The following is a 17864-nucleotide window of genomic DNA, read 5'->3' as shown; positions in this document are numbered from 1 at the left end:
TTGAGCAAAAAGCTTTAGCCTTGATGAAAGCTCTAAAGGAATTTCGAGTATAAATTCTACATTTGCACATTCTGGCTTATGTTCCAACTGCAACAGTGAAGGATGTTCTCATGCAAATAGATCCAAAAGGTAGGTGGGGAAATTGATCGCATCGATGCTAGAATATGATCTAGAGATACAACCGACATAGATGATCAAGGGACAAGGTTTGGCAATGCTCATGGCCGAATCCAACTTGAAAATGTTGAATATCAATATAATTGTTGCCGTGGAAGACTTGTGAGTACAGGTATCATATATTTTTACTTCATCTCCTTGGTGTTCTGACATTTTCTATGTACTCCAGCATTTGAATCCTCCGTTGGAAGTTCCAAGAAGTAAGAGTAGATCATTGAAATTAAAAGCTTCAAAATATTGCATCCTTGATGGTGTCCTATGTTGGAAGGATCTAGATGGTGTGTTGTTGAATTGTCTCATTGAAAGTGAGGCAAAAGAAGTGATGAGTGACCTTCACAAGGGAGATTGTGGTGGCCACCTCTTCTAGAAAACCATAACCAACAAAATTTTGAGGGCTAGTTTTTATTGGCCGACTCTTTTTGCTGATGTATATAAAACTGTGATGAGTTGTCATGAATGTCAGATTTTTTAGGGGAAAAGGAAACTGCTACCATTGCCATTACATCCCATTTCAGTCTCGGCACCATTTCAGCAGTGGGGTCTTGATTTTGTTGGGGAGATCCATCCTTCATCTTCAACCCAGCACAAATGGATCCTAATAGCCACAGATTACTTTACAAAATGGATTGAGGTGATCCCAACCAAGCAAGCTACTGATTCGGTAGTCATTCAATTCATTGAATCTAATATCTTGTCAAGATTTGGTTGCCCATAGAAGATAATAATCGATAATGATGCTTCCTTCAAGTCAAAAAAGATGATGGAACTTTGTGAAAAGTATATATTACATTGGAGCATTAAGCTGCTTATTACCCACAAGGTAATGGACTCGCTAAATCTTCCAATAAATCATTAGTCAATATAATCAAGAAGATGTTGGAGGTCAACAAGAAGAACTGGCATAAAGAACTTATCAATGCTTTATGGGCAGTAGAATAAGTAACAAGAAATCTATAGGTATGTCACCTTTTCAATTGGTGTATGGGATTTATATTGGCTTTCCTACTTCCCTTGTTGTCTTGGTCATGAATATTTTGCAGGAAGTTGGCAGCGAACCAAATGGTGTGCAGTGAAGAACAAATCAGATGATTCATTTGTAGCAAACCAAGGAGGAAGTATTTCATAATACTTCTAAACTTCAGGAAAGAATAAAGAATATTTATGACCACAAGACTAAAGCAGATGATTTCAACATGGGGGATATAGTTCTTCATTGGGATGCATAGAATGAAGAGAAGGGAAAGCACAAAAATTTTGAAAATATGTGGAAAGGGTTGTACAGAATCTCAACTTTGAGATGCAAGAATGCATATCTTCTAGAAGAAATGAATGGACAAGATTATTCAGGGGGAGAAATCAATGGTAGGCTTCTCAAGCACTACCTTACTTGATGAATTTCTGAAAATTTTCATTATCATTGTACATACCAGTTTACTTTCCTGTCAGAGTGTGAAGTAGCTATCATGGGAGCTTGAAGCCTGAGGAGAAGGCCATAAGGTTTCTTTGACTAGCTACTAGTTTGAAAGGTTTAGTTTGTTTTTTATTATCAAATTCAGTTGAGTTTGTTGATCAGTTTTTAGTTTTGAGTTTGCTCATTTTGTTTTTGACTCCATGCCCAATGGACTAGGCTACGTGGTCTATAGTGCTCTTAACACCTCTTAAAGGAGATGCCATCCCCAGCTAGACCCAATATTAGTGTATGTTAGTCTTACTGGTCACCAGTGATCAAATGTACTCTTTCAAAGTTGTTGATAGGGTTATTAGGTCAAATTGTTATATTTTGAAATAAAATTTGATCACTGGTTAGTATGTCTAGGTAAATACTACTCCCTCCATTTCATCATCCATTGCGATTTTGGTCGTGTCATCACTCATTATGATGAGTCATCAGTAAATATATTGATCACCATCTCAGTATCATCTCATGGTTGGTTTCATACTGCATTAGATGTCATCAATACATCAAGTCATCAAAATGATCAAAAGAGTCATAACATCAATTATGTTTAATCATTATGGGAGTAGTAATTAGGGGAAATAATGTGTTCAAGGAGATTTCAACTTGCTTCAACATCCTCATTCATACTTCATATACTTCCTTAACCTTCCCTCATAAATCCTCTCATTCCATATAAAATCCCTTTTTCCTTGAGAAATCCTTAAATTCGAAGTCAAAACCCACTTTTCCCTTGCAGACACTCATATTTCATAGTAATTCCCTAACTCTACCCTTATTCCAAATTCCCTTTGAATATTCCTTTAGCCACATTTCCATTTTGTATTATACCTTGAAACTTTATGCCAAATCCATTTGAAAATTCCAACTCTAGCTGAAAGTCCATTTGTTTTAACTCTAGCTCCACCCATTAAACTATATTGAAATCCATTTAAAGCCTGCAGCCCTTAATCGGCATATATTACATGAATTATAAAACAAAACTCCTCACTTATTACTGATTGTGATATCCTGCATCCCACATTAAGTCCGACATCCCGCAAATAGTCTAGCATCTCGCAATAACTCCTTCTTATCGATAAACCCCGCAGTCAATAAGTCCCACAACTATTAAGTCCCAACCCCCGATGATCACACTAAATTTAAGGTCCCACTCCCATGTACCACTTGCCGATTGTGATTCTGATGTGGAAAGCCTCGACTGTATGCAATATTTTCTACAATGGATTGAAAGGGTATTTCAAATCCGTTTAATGTAAAATCACTATGTAATATGGAGTATGCCACTTTTGTGTTGTGATTGCGATATGGAAATCAACCCGTCCGAATGCAATATTTTATAAAGTTATTCTTGATAAAGTTTCAGGCCGAGCCCGTCGACAAAACACTATGGAGCATGGTTTAGAGCCTCTCTCCCTGTTGTCATTGTGATATATAATCGGCCCAAACCAACGACCCAGATCTAATCAGCCTTGATCAGCCACCCAAATCAATGACTCATAATTCTTCCTGATAGTCAATATTAGTTTAGTTTTTCACACCCTTCATAGCGATTTATCATTGTTTTTCACATAATTTTTCAACTGAAAGACCACGACTTCCATTCATAGAGCACCACATCACTCATTTCGTCACTCAAAGGACAATGAAAACCTTTTCAACATGTTTTAAGTAGCAAAAGAAGCCATCATTGCACATTAATTACAACAGTCTTCAGAACAGAATGCAGAAAAAATGGAGCAACAAGGTAGTTCATTAGTGAGCAGGACTAACATAAGTGTTTATTCAAAACCTCAATTACACCAGAATGCCCAAAACAACACTAGAGCTCAGCCAAATGATATTTTTAGTAGTTTTGGTCTATTTTTATGATTTTTGTAACAAATATTGAATTCTGTTTCAAGATACATTTTTGTAAATAATTGTATAAATACTTTAGATTTCGAAGTATTATAGGTTGGACATGACAGAGTGGATCTCTTGTAGCTTGTACTTCATCACGCTTTACATGAAATCAACTGACAATTGCAGTTATTATTCAGGGATTCTTGTGTTGTTAGTTTCTAATAATGTTTTCTCTCTGTTATAGTTTTGTCTGAATGATATACAAGTCTCTTTTCCATATCTTCCTTCCTTAGTGATTTTCCTAAGAGGTTTTAAGCAAAATTCTTTTAATTAGGCCATGTTTTGGTTAAGAATATCATTTTTTGTACTTAGTTTTCTAATAAATGAATTCATGCTCTCCATGCTCATTTTGAATCTTTTATTTTCCACTCTACACTACATCAACCAACACTTAAATTATCACAAAAGCATACCTAGCCTGCTCCTCTATATCTCCTTCAACTAAAACCTTTGATCTTTTGACATAGTTCCCTGATTTTCACTCCTGATCGAGCAAAACCCTAAATTTCAAAACCCTAGAGGTGAACCTACCTAGCCTAGTATCTTTTTCCACTCCAGTAATATTTGGCTGTGAGATTTATATAGAGATCCCTCTCTGGTTTAGCAAGGCTAGCTATTGAAGCCTAAGTGGTTTGAGGTTACCTCCATAGATCTCCTTTCTCATCCTAGGGAAATTGTGGAGGATAACGGGTATCTCAAAATCTTGTGGTTAGTGTCCCACTGTATTTCAGTTAAGTTCTTGGATGAGTTTTAATGTTGATTGGAAATTATTGTACTTTGGGGTATTTTCTTTTAGATTTTGAGTCTTTTGGGTGCCTTGAGTTTTGATGTATTTGTTGTTTTGAGGTTGTATACTTTATTTTCTAATGAAGTCCTTAAACATTGTGCTAAGTTATCTAGTTGTTGGTTGTGTGGATTTGTCTCTGTATTGTCTCTAGGGTCTTGTGTTCTTTCTGGGAAAATCTGTGTTTTATGTTATTTTTTGGCAGATTTGGGGCATGTGTTTCATAGTGCCATGTCATGGGTTGTCTGTTGAGGGTGGTGAGTCTCTACTTGTCCCACCTTTGAGTTCAGTAGGTTTTGAACCATTTTTCTTGACATATGGTGACTATTTAGTAGGTTTATGGTCAGGTTGTCAATATGGTGCATCTAGTCTTTTCTACCATTATTTTGTAGGTAGTGGGACTTTTAGTGGCTACCATAAGTGTTCCTTCTCTATTGTATCAATTCCTACTAGTTAGTGAACAAATTGCAGACAGGGATGGGTGGTGGGTACAGGTGGTAATGCCTATTTGGGGAAACAAAGGGTCAAACCCTTTGTCCATGATTCCATTGCCACCTTCTTTAATGCTATTCTATAAGAGTTGTGAAAGGAAATCTGGGCGTTAATGACCTAAGATGGGATGGATTGTTATTCACACTCAGGTTATGAGCTACATGATGAATTTTTGACGTTGGTTCCTAACCCTAGGTATATTAGGGGTAAGAAAAAAAAATTATGGACTTCGTTAGATTTGCATTAGCAAATGCTTACCTTTCTTGGATTGGTCCTCAAAGACAATGTGGAAATTTATAATGTCTTCTCCTTCATGGAGGACATTAAAAGAATGATTTGAAATGAGAGGCTTTTCATCCATAATCTTTATTCTCATTGGGATTGCGTAGAGCACTACATAGTGAGTGATTCTTATAGTGGAGATCATACAAATCCCCTAGGTTCAAGTGCTCATACACCAATAACAATTTCTTCTTTAGAGCAAGATTAGTGTTGGAGGGCATTCATCTTATTGCTGATCTTTTGGTAGGCCTAGGTGTAATCAATACAATACGGTTTCATGGTTGTCTCAATGTTATGTTTACTTAGAGCTCTTGGAGGTTGTCTCGATGTTATGTTTACTTAGAGCTCTTGGAGGTTGTGGGACTTTTGGCTCGTTGTGGTAAATATCCTCGTCCAAGTGAGTGGTCATGGTAAATATCTTGGTCGTGGTAAATATTCTCGTGCCTATCTCATGGAATTTTTTAAATGTACAACTACAGATGGTCCAAGTCAATAGAAAAATCATGGATCTATTGGTATTTTATGCAATGAGTTGGTATTTTATGCAATGAGTTTTGTAATAATGCATATTTTTTCTCTATGTGAATTTCACTATCACGAGAATTCTTGGTTTGCTACAGTTTAGCATGACATGGATTAAATTTGGAAATCTCTCTCTTTTGTTTAATGGGTCACGTACTAGGAGTGAAGCATTATATTTTGTATGTTAGGTTATGCTTTGTATGCTAGGTTATATTCGGAATGAAGCGTTATGCTTTGTATGTCATGTACTTTGGAAAGTGAAGCATTATCCTTTATATGTTAGGTTATGCTTTGTACGCTAGGTTATACTCAGAATGAAGCGTTATGCTTTGTATTCCGTGTACTTTGGAGCGAAGCGTTATGTTGGGTTTTCTGTTTTTGGTTGAATAGGCCCTCGAGGGAGGTGGTATGCATGCTATTTATTGTATGGGGCCTTGTAATAGGGATTTTACGAGTGTTTTTAATTTTAAATTGAAGTTTTAGGTGAGTAACAAAACAAATATATTCGAAGGAGATATGTATAGAAAGCCACCTAATCTTCGTTTTGCTTAAGCAATACCATCGTGTCAATTAACCTTAAAATGAAAAGAAAAAATACATTAAGATTTAACTATCCTAACCACCACCTACATGAAAATGTTTCACGAAGTAACACTGATTTGACTAAACAAAAGTCTAATCATGAAAATGTTTCACGAAGTAACACTACTCTTTCCTCATTTGACTAAACAAAAGTTTAATTTAGTAAGCTTGTTTTCCCAACATCATTATTATTTGATCCATGTTTCGAACTAGTTAACGTGACAAAAGTTATTCGCTAAATAAACCACATTAACATCGACCAAATAAACCATCCGGAAAACAAGGTTACACAAAAACTTAACCTCTAACAAAAGTCTAATTTGATGCTACAGCATGATCTCATGACTCTGATCTCCTATGTAGTGATCCGGTAGACCTTATTCGTTGAATGCACCGCAATTATCCCCCGTTAGTTAAAATCCAATAGGCCAGCTTCACTTATTTTTTTCTGGTTTTTCCTTGGATGGAGAGGTCTCTCATGGGTACGGGTCAAATTTTTTCGACCTGCTTGACAGACACATTGTGCGGTAGGTTTCGATAGCGCGGCTATGTTAAATGTGTCGCTAATGCTAAGCATGCTCAATGATACAACTAACTCAGTGTGAGTGATCAGCTTCAACTTAAGCGATGAAAAATCCATACATCTAGATCTGATGAGGAATCAAACCCCGCAGAAATCGACCATGCACCTACAGCTAATTTGAATTTGTACAAGCGATGTGTGTATGTCTGGTGTAAATGAATTACGCCAGCTATGAATTTGTAAGGAAGTCATATCGACCCCTCTGTAATCGTTTGTCTACATTATAAGATGTAGATAATATGTTGTTTTATGCCCAGCATCATGGGGTGGAAATGCAGTCATAAAAAGGTCCATAGTTAAATTCCAAAAGGCCACCAAACCTGTACATCCATATCAGGAATCTCTCGTGGCCAGAGTTCACGTGTTGCGAAGTTTTGTGACTTCGCTTCAAAATATTCCCGTGACGAAACGTTATATAACAAGGGCTCAATCCGACTCATTCATGCATACTGTTAGCAATCGGTGTATTCGTACATCTGATTTTTTCTAGCTCTAAGAAAGATGAGGGCCTCCAATGTTTTTCTTTTGGTTCTGTGTTTTTGCTTGGTAGGGCACTTTTGGAATGTGGATTCCCGGCCTCGTTTGGAGGGAAGAACTGATCTCACAGTTTCCCTTAACATTACTGTCGATGTGCCTCTTACTGGTCTCGCTGCTTCCCTCGTTTCTGCTGGTAGAGGAAAGGGAAAGGAATTAGAGAGCGCATAACTTAGAACTTAACACACAAAACTCAGAACTTGCTTCATTTGATTGTTGAACAAGTTTTTATATACAGCAAGGAAGCTTCTAGAGTTCGGTGGGGCGGTGGCTTCTTCAGGAAGCTATCCATTTCTCAATGCATCCATCGAATCTTCCAAATCAATCTAGCAACTGCATTAATGGCGGGTGGTTGGAATTAATATCTTCCAACGCTCTCCCTTAATTTCAACCATATGACAAATATACTATAGCACAATACACAAGACATTGTAAACATACTATTAATTGTCATGTCTGCTGATCTAAGTCTCAACGAGGCTTACAATATAATCTTGATTTTCTATAGCACATAACTTTTACAAAACTCAAATTTTTCCTTCCCAAGAGGCTTAGTGAATATGCCAGCTACATTCTCATTTGTATTACAGTACATTAGAGAAATTTCTTTTGATTGGACCTTTTCTCTTACAAAATGACATTGTGTGCCTATATGTTTTGACTTTGCATGACATACAGGATTGTTCCCCAATTTGATGGTGTTTTGATTATCACATATGATCACTGTAGGTTCTTGTTGACCTTCACCAACATCTTCAAGTATTCTTCTGAGCCATATAGCTTCACAGGTGCCACTACATAATGCTTTATATTCTACTTCAGTTGATGATAAGAAAGTTGTTCCTTGTTTCTTACTGCTCCATGATATAGCTCCCGATCCTATGTTGAAATGTATCCAGTGGTGGACTTCCTGTCATCTAGATTTCCAGCAATCAGAATGACTTGTCAATTCAATATTACAAGCATTAGTATATTCAATACCAAAATTGATAGTTCCCTTTAAGTATCGAAGGACCCTTTTTTCATCTATCTAATGGCTTTCATGAGGCTTAGCCATGAATTGACTAAGTATGCTTACTGCATAAGCAATGTCTAGTATGGTGGTAGTGAGATAATTCAGACTTCCCACTAATTGTCGATACAATGTTCCATTCACCTCTTTTGTTCCATCGTCATTTTTTAATTTGATATTTTGCTCCAATGGAGTACTCACTGCTTTACATTCATTCATATGAAATCTTTTTAGCATTTCATTTGTATATTTGCTTTGTGTGATTAAGGTTCTTCCATCATTTCTACATACTTCAAGACTTAGACAATAATGCATCTCACCAAGATCCTTCATCTCGAATTCTTGCGATAAATTCATTTTTATATCTGTAATTAATTTATCGGCACTCCCTGTTATTATTAGATCATCAACATATATAGAAAGTAATACTATATCCCCATTTCTGTTTGTCTTGAAGTACAAATTAGGATCATTTTTACTCTTTTTTAATCTTTGCTGAAAGAAGAATTTGCCGATTTTCTCATACCAATATCTGGGTCCCTGTTTTAGTCCATATAAGACCTTTTTTAACTTGCATACAAGATGTTCTCAACCCTTCTTTACAAATCCTTCTGGTTGAACAAGATAAATTTCTTTTTTTAAGTCACCATTTAGAAACATTGACTTTACATCTAATTGATGTAGCTTCCAATCATATTTAGTTCCCAATGCTATCATTATTCTGATTGTATTCTTTTTTGCAACCGGAGCAAAGGTATCTTTATAATCTATACCTTCTTTGTGTGAATAACCTTTTGCAACCAATCTTGCCTTATACTTGTCTATGCTACCACCTGCATTAAATTTTGTCTTATACAACCATTTTGATCCTATAGGGACTTTATCTTCGGGGAATTCTGTTAATTCCCAAGTTCCATTTTTCATTATAGAATCATATTCCTCTTTCATAGCTTCCATCCATTCTTTATGATTTTTGGCTTGTTCATAATTTAAGGGCTCAAAAACAGTCATTACTTGAGACATTAAGGCATAATCTTTATACTTGATGGGGGCTTGAATATATCATGTTGACCTTCTTAGAGGTTCATTACTTTGTGGAGTACCTTCTCCTTTTCTTCTTTGTGGAGTGCCTTCATCACTTCTTTGTGGACTTTGATTCCTTGTTGTGTCTTTTGGAATTTCCATGTGTTCTTGTTCTTGAGTTGATTCCACAACTTCTTCTTCTTCCTTAAAGCTTTCATAGGAAGACTGCCATGTGTTATGTTCATCTTCTTTTATTTGTTTATTTACATGCTCATGAAATATAACATCTCTACTTGCAAAGACCTTGTGAGTACTTGGATCATACATTTTATATGCTTTTTGCTCAGTACAATATCCAATAAAAATACATTTGATGGCTTTGGCATCTAACTTTATTCTATCCTCTTTAGGAATATGAGTAAAGGCCTTGCATCCAAATATCCTTAAATGACTAACTTTAGGCTTAAAGCCATAAAATGCTTCAAATGGTTTTTTGTGCTCAAGATACTTAGTAGGGCTTCTATTTTTAAGATATACATCTGTATTAATGGCTTCAGCCCAAAAACTATTGGAAAGTCCTTTACTTTTTAACAGACTTCGAGCACATTGAACTCAGGTTCTATTCTTTCTTTCAGCTACTCCATTTTGTTGAGGTGTATGTGGCACTGTAAATTGTTGCATAATTCCATTTTGTTTGCAATATTTGATAAAAGCTCCTGAAGTGTACTCACCACCTTTATCTGATCGAAGAATTTTAATGCTCTTTCCTGTTTGCTTTTCAACCATACTCTTGAATTCTTTAAAGTATTCCAACATGTCACTTTTGTTTCTTATAAAGTATACCCAGGTATATCTAGTGCTATCATCAATAAATATAAGAAAGTAATATGATCCACCAAGTGACTTAGTTTGCATTGGACCACATACATCAATATGCACTTGTTCAAATATTTAACATTTTCTTCTATTTTCATGCACAGGAAATTCTTCTTTATGTTTTTTTCCTAGTGCACAACCTTCACATTCAAAGTGTTCTCCCTTAATAATTGGAAGACCTTCTACCATCAGTTTCTTTTTTAGTAACATTAGGTCATTACGATTTAAGTGTCCATACCTTTGATGACAAAGCTCTATACTTGACATCCTTGTTGATGCCAAAGCTTGATGCCCATTCTTCATTACATCCAATTTGCATAAGCCTCCAACTCTCATTCTTTTTGCAACAACCTTGTAGTTGTCATGCACATCCTTTACCAAACAATGTGATTTCAAAAATTCAACTTTTAAATGTTGATCTGTGATAATAGAGATTGAAATTAAGTTCTTCTTTAATCTTGAAACATACACCACATTTTGAATTTGTTTTTCTTGTCCGTTAAGCATCATAATACTTATATTTCCATATCCTTTAATTTTATGTGATCTATTATCTCTTAAATAGATGTGTCCACCATTATTAATCTCACGATAAGTATCAAACCAATCTCTTTTGCATGACACATGGATTGATGTACCAGAATCTATAAACCAAGCATTATCCTCATCAGTTTCTGTTGATAAAGTAGCATTGGACACAAACAATTTAAGATTGCTAACATCTTGACTGATTGCTTCATCTCTATCAACATAATTTCCTGAATTCCTTCTTTGTTTAAATTGATCACACCTCCTTTTCATGCAATTTTTAGCAAAATGACCAGGTTTTCCACAGTAATAACACACATCATCTCTACTTGATTCGGCATTTGTCCTCGGTAAAGGGGTACCTTGAAATGATTTTACCTATGGCTTTTTGCCTTTATTTTTCTCCCATTGTTTGCCTTTGAAGCACTGCTTCCCTTTGGCCATCAATGCCAAATCTGAATTGGGAGATTTTTGTTTAAGGCTTCTTCTCCACTCTTCTTCCTGCATAAGTATACCTGCCAACTCATCAAACGCATGAGCCTTCTATCTAGCTCAAAGACCAGTGATAAACATTTTATATTCATCAAGCATTCCATTTAATGTCATAGTGACCAAGTTTGTACTAGATATTGATTCACCAATGTCACCTAATTTATGGTTTAGATCTTTAATTCTAGAAATAAAATCACTAACACTTTCATTTTCTTCCATCTTAATTGAAAGAAGTTTACTCTTTAAATATAATATTCGATTTGTAGTCTTCGTCTAATACAAATTTTTGAGAGTTTCCCATCTCTCCTTGGATGTTTTGCACTCTTTAATATGTGGAATAATGTTGTCCCTAATCGTCATCTGCAAAAGCACATTTGCATTGTTTTCCCATCATTCCCAATCTTGAAGGGGACATTAGCTTAACTTCAGCTCTAGACACAATCGCCCATGTATTGTTGCCTTCCATCAAAGTCTGCAACTTAAACTTCCAATTTGCATAATTTTCACCATCTAACTTCTTAGATTCAGATAAATAAAATTTTGCCAATATTAGCCATTGTCAATAAGCTTTTGAATCCTCAACCATCAAAATACGATTTTTTCACACCTTCAATAATTAATTTCCTTAATCAATTACTAATAATAACAACCTCATTTTTTTTTATATCACTAATAATAACACCCTCTTCTCTTTTCTTTTTTAACACAACAATAAAAGCACATTCATTGATGCTTCAACAGTAATCGCATTAAAATATATAAACTATACGATGTGGTCTTTGTTTTAAAATTGGACAGCACGTTCGGATACGGATTTAAGCCCCAAAGAGATAAACTCAAGTTCCCGCCAAAAAAACCTAGATCCCAGAATAGAAAGTTTTATACATCTAAACCTATATAGCTAAACAAGTCCAACGCCAAATCAGCTAAAATTCAAATCCATATAACCAAATGGGCTGAAGTAATATCTACATCTACGAAGGAGCGGAATATTTTGTACCAAACGCTCATCCCATTTGCTTATCTTGGGGCTACGGCAACAGATGGCTCCCCTCGATGAGCCTCACGAACCAGTCCTTTGCACCAGCACACTTTTCTGGTTCGGCTCCACGCCCACAAAATGGAAGCACACAACGCTGTTCTCTGAGACTCCAGGCTTTGCGCAATAAGCTCCAGCTCTTGCGCCTGATCCTCCTCTTTAGCTTCCTGACTGGCTCTCACAGGCAGGCTTCTCACGGCGTTCTTCTACATGGACACTCTGCAATAGACATTGATCACTCTGCAACAGAGACACTATGCAACAGTGATCTCACACTCTCACCTCGCTCTGATACCAAATCAGAGAGCGCATAACTCAGAACTTAACACACAAAATTCAGAACTTGCTTCACTTGATTGCTGAACAGTTTTTATACACAACAACTAAGGGTTTGGAGTTTAATGGGGCAGTGGCTTTTCCAGGAAACTATCCATTTCTCAATGCTTTTGCCGAATCACCCACATCAGTCTAACAACGGCATTAATGATAGATGGTTGGAATTAATATCTTCCAACAAAAAGCTGCTAAGGCCATGGGCGAAAATCATCAAAATCATAATCGTTAGATTGTATAGCAGAATGTTACATCAGTAGTCAAATATTCGTATGCGTTCGCTATATATTTAATAATTTTTCTGGTTCGCTTGCAGCCTTAACAATGTGGACAGTAAATAAAAATGGCATTTACAGAGTAATGCTGGCCCTTCGCCCTGCGGCTAGAGACTGTGTTGCGTAAAAGTTCCAAGTGACTTTGGCCTCCAGTGAAGTGATTGTGCCGACATTGAGATGTCTTCATGTATTATTGCACAATAATCATGTATATGATTGGTTATCAAACATGTAAGTTTGTTTATATTGAGATATTTTCTTATATATTCAGGTATTTATCATTGAGTCTCAATGAAATTTTTTCTTCATTTTCCGGCTTATCCGGTTTTGGTTTAATTATACGGTTGATGATAGTGTGCATGATGTGTTGAAGGCATGGAAGGTATTGGGTTTTGTTTAAAAATTTCGTGATACAACTCTTTTTTTATTTAAAATGTGTTTGTTGAGGGCACAGTTTAATCACAGTAGGTATCGGTTTTTTTTAATTTAGTAATAATTTTTTTGGTTAATTTAGGAAGATTTTTAGAAAAAAATATATTGATAATATTTGGTCAAAGAGTTTCTAACCAGCCAGCTCATTTTCAGTTGGTTATATTAAATTATAGACTTTTTAATATTATTTAAGATGTATTTTTAAATGTATAAATAGATTTAGTATAACTGAATTATTAGTATAACTAAATTGTTACTAAAAATATATTTAATAATTTCAACTATATAAAAAAAAAATTTGGAATAAAAAAACTATATAAATTTCAGAACTCAAACTTGTTATTACCATGCATGAACTATTTTCCTTTTTTTCTCATTTTTTTCACTTGACCCATAAAGATTTGAACTTTAAGTTACATATCAAATGGTTTACAAAACATTTAATAACATGGCCCTTACCAATTAAATTAGTCATAAATTAATATTACCCTTACCAATTAAATTAGTCATAAATTAATATTTAATATTAAAATTCGTGAATTATTATTATTATTTTAATTATAACCCTTAAAATTCCCCAAATATATATAAAATCGTTATGCTATAACCGATCATGGTAATAACTATTTTCATTTATAGAGACATCCCATAAATGTTATGCATGGAAAAATATTTATAGATAAAATATTTCTCATGTCAAAATGGTATGTTCATTTGTGTTTTCTTTGTTTTTAAAGAAAGGTTAAAGTTAAATGGAATAGATTTCTTAAGCACTATTATTATGTCAAATGATTATTATGTTGATATATTTTGAAATTTAGAATAATAATTTAATTGTCAAATGATTATTATGTTGATATATTTTGAAATTTAGAATAATAATTTAATTATCAATAATTATTTGGTGAATATTAAAAATTTAACTTTTATATAATATTTTAAAATATTCATAATAATATATACAAATTAAAGGTTTTGATTTACTTTAAAGTAGTTTTATTTTATTTTTTAATTTAATTGATTAATTATTTATTAGCTTATGTTTTATGGACATTTGGTATTGATAAAACATGGTATTGTAACAAAACCTATTTACAAATATGAATTTCCATAATAAAATAAGAATAAAAATTTTGCTCAATAATTTTTTAAATACATATATATTTAAATTATATATTAATTATTTCTATACTTAATAATAATAATATTTAAAATAAAAATATTAGTTAATTTTAATAACTTAAAATTTATAATGAAATAAGCATTTTGCTATTTATTATAGATTAATATCTATTTGTAATTTGTATTCTTATAATGATAAATATGTGGTATTTATCAAAAAAAAATATATTATTTAAAATTCAAATAAAAAATAAAATAAATATATTTCATTAAGAAATAGATTTCCTCTTTTACCAAATGAAGCACTCTTAAAATTTCACTTTTACTCTTTACCTCTATTAATATTTTAATTTTAAGAAAAATAAATAAAATATATATTTGTTTAAGAGAGAAACTTCCTCTTGTCCCTAATAAGTTGGATTACATCTAGACTTCCACTTGAAAGCATTAAATAATATTATGGTATGATATTTTAACTATTCTAAATTTTAGAGTTTTTTTGACATATTTTTTATGAATTTTATTATAAATAAATTTTAAAATTACAAATGCGAATGGTGTAATATATACCATCTAGAACTTCAAAAGTTGTTCAGATTATATAATCTAAACGAAATTGTATCACTGTATAGAAAGGGATAAAAAAAACAAAAAAACTAATTATATAACCCCGTCCTCCTCGAATAGATAGTTGCACGGGTATCTATATTAATAGAGGTGTCTAGCTTTCACACCTTCGCAAAATAATCCGTATCCATGTTCGTACCTCAGTTAAAATCCGGGCGTTTCAGCGTTATTTCCTGGCCGTTTCTGTGGGACACCCTTACTCATTTACGGACTAACGACGGTGCCTACGAGGTCCGCCAACTGGTGCTGTGAGTGTTAGTGGTGGTTTCGTTTATAGTTATAAGCACCATCAGTTCTTCTCGGTTATCAAATTGTGCTGATTTATATTCATCTAATACCACAAAGATGAAATTTCATTTAAAAAGCATTATGCTTCATATCAAAGATGAAATTTCATTTAAAAAGCATTATGCTTCATATCAAAGGTTATAAAAAAATATGATACTTTTCTGGATAAGTTTATATTAAAAGAAATCTTTATTAAAAAATGCTAAAATGAAACAGTGCTTTTATAAATCTTTAAAATTTTAGAAATTTAAAGATGGAATATATTAAAACATTTAAAAATCTCAATAAAATTTAGTAAATAAACAATTTTATTTCAAAAATTTCATTAAAAAAAATAAATATATATATATTTTTAATAATTTGATTTTATATATATTTATACATGTTTTATTAAAAAAATAAATCTATTTACTCAATAAAAAAATTTAATTTTCATTTTTATAAATTACTTCTATAGATGAGAAATAACATTATAATCTAACTTTTAAAGCATGAAGTGCACTAAGAAACAAGAAACATTAACATATCTACTCTATCCCATAAATATTTTTTTCTCTTAATTTTGAGAAAGCCCTTCACACTATCTTACACGTTGGAATAAGTAGAAGAATAGTGTAACAACCCTAGTCAATACACGTATTTTTTTTTGGGCACATGCTCTTTTCTTTATGAGTATTTTGTTTTACTTACATTTTGAGTTCCAAAATCTATTGGAGTATTTACACTTATCGTGTCTATTTTTGGCGAGTTAGCTTTAGTAACACTTGGACAAGGTGATTTTGATAGCGTTTCAGAGTTATTTCCTGGCCGTTTCTGTGGGACGCCCTTATTCATTTATGGACTAACGACGGTGCCTACGAGGGCCGCGAAGTGGTATAGTTACAAGTACCATCTGTTCTTCTCGGTTATCAAATTGTCTTGATTTATACTCATCTAATACTACAAAGATGAAATTTCATTTAAAAAACGTTATACTTCATATCCAAGGTTAGAAACAATAACGTATTTTTATCGATAACTTTATATTAAAGGAAATCTTTATAAAAAAAAAAAAACCAAAATGAAATAGTGCTTTTATAAATCTTTAAAATTTTAGAAATTTAAAGAGTGACTCTATTAAAACATTTAAAAATCGCAATACAATTTAGTAAATAAACAATTTTTTTCCAAAAATTTCATTTAAAAAATGTAAATATATATTTTCTTTTAATGATTTGATCTTCCAAATATTGGTACATATTTTATTAAAAAAAAAAAGTTATTTGTCTCTGTTAGGATGGGGTCACCTAGTTCAGTGTTGGGGTTAAAAACTCAAGTTTTGATGTAATTTTTGTGAAAATATGTAAAGTCTCCGTGATTTGTGGATGCCGAACACGTAGTTAATTAGGAGTAAAGGGGGTTTTAGCCTCTTGTTTATATAAAGTTGAGTCAATTTTGAGATCCATCCATGGTTCGTGGATCACGGGATTATATAAATAGGCGTGTCTTAGAGATTCTAAGGCATAATGATATGATGAAGGATGTAATGGGTGAATAGAAGATAGCACAAAGTGAGCCATAGAGGAGAGATAGGCTCTATAGGTGAGTACGTGGAGGCCTGGAGTAGTGTCTGCAACTAAGGGCACGGACCCATGCAGCTGAGTGCGCAGGGTAGTCTTGAGTCTATAACACCATATTGAAGATCAATAAAGAAGATTGTTGAAGAATGCTTGTATTTATCTGTTTATTTTTGCTTCATTCTCATTGTGATATATGTTATGATTGCATAATGTCTTTATGAAATATTTATCTATTGATGTGCGACTCTATGGAATAAGTCCTAAAAACTAAACGTAATGCATGTGAAGTACTTTTGTGAAGATTGTAATATAGTCTGTTACGTATATTAAATACTTAAGTAGATCAGTGCAAGCTCAAATTTAGGGTTATTTCTTGATGCACGTAAGTGGATGATTCAACTGTTAAGGGTCGGCAAAGACCTATCGTAGACCTTCACGAACGTCTAGAGGTTGTTTCAAGGAAGTTGCAGTACCGAGCCCTAGGGGCTTATAGACCTGCTCGAAGGCAGATTTAGGGCAATAAAAGACATTACACCAATATCTGGATATAGAAACTTGGTTGCAGTATCCCCCCATACTGTTTCAAGTGAGACTTCAACCTGTGCTATGCGGGTTCATGCTGAAAGAGCCAGTAGTGTAGGGTTTTGTTTGGCACAATTAACTGTGAACCTAGATCAGGACCCACTAAGCCAACAAATGGTTCAGTTTCTGAGACCAGGATCCGCTTAAGGAGATGTGTGATGTCACATCACTGGAATCTGATCGAGAAGGAAATTGAAAATTGGTTAGATAGAAAAATTCACGAATTCGTGGCATGGGAGAATTGGAGTCCGCACTTGTCAAAGGAGTAGTGGTTGGACAGATATTTGTATACATAAATACATGAAATTTTCTTCTCCACTTTCCCAATTGAATTATATGAGTGGATAGCTAAGTTGGAA

The sequence above is a fragment of the Pinus tabuliformis genome, chromosome 3_1, assembly GCF_031772625.1.
Source record: "Pinus tabuliformis cultivar Carrire ecotype Pingquan chromosome 3_1, CPIR1, whole genome shotgun sequence".
In the NCBI taxonomy this organism is placed as follows: domain Eukaryota; kingdom Viridiplantae; phylum Streptophyta; class Pinopsida; order Pinales; family Pinaceae; genus Pinus; species Pinus tabuliformis.
This window is presented reverse-complemented; position numbering follows the sequence as displayed.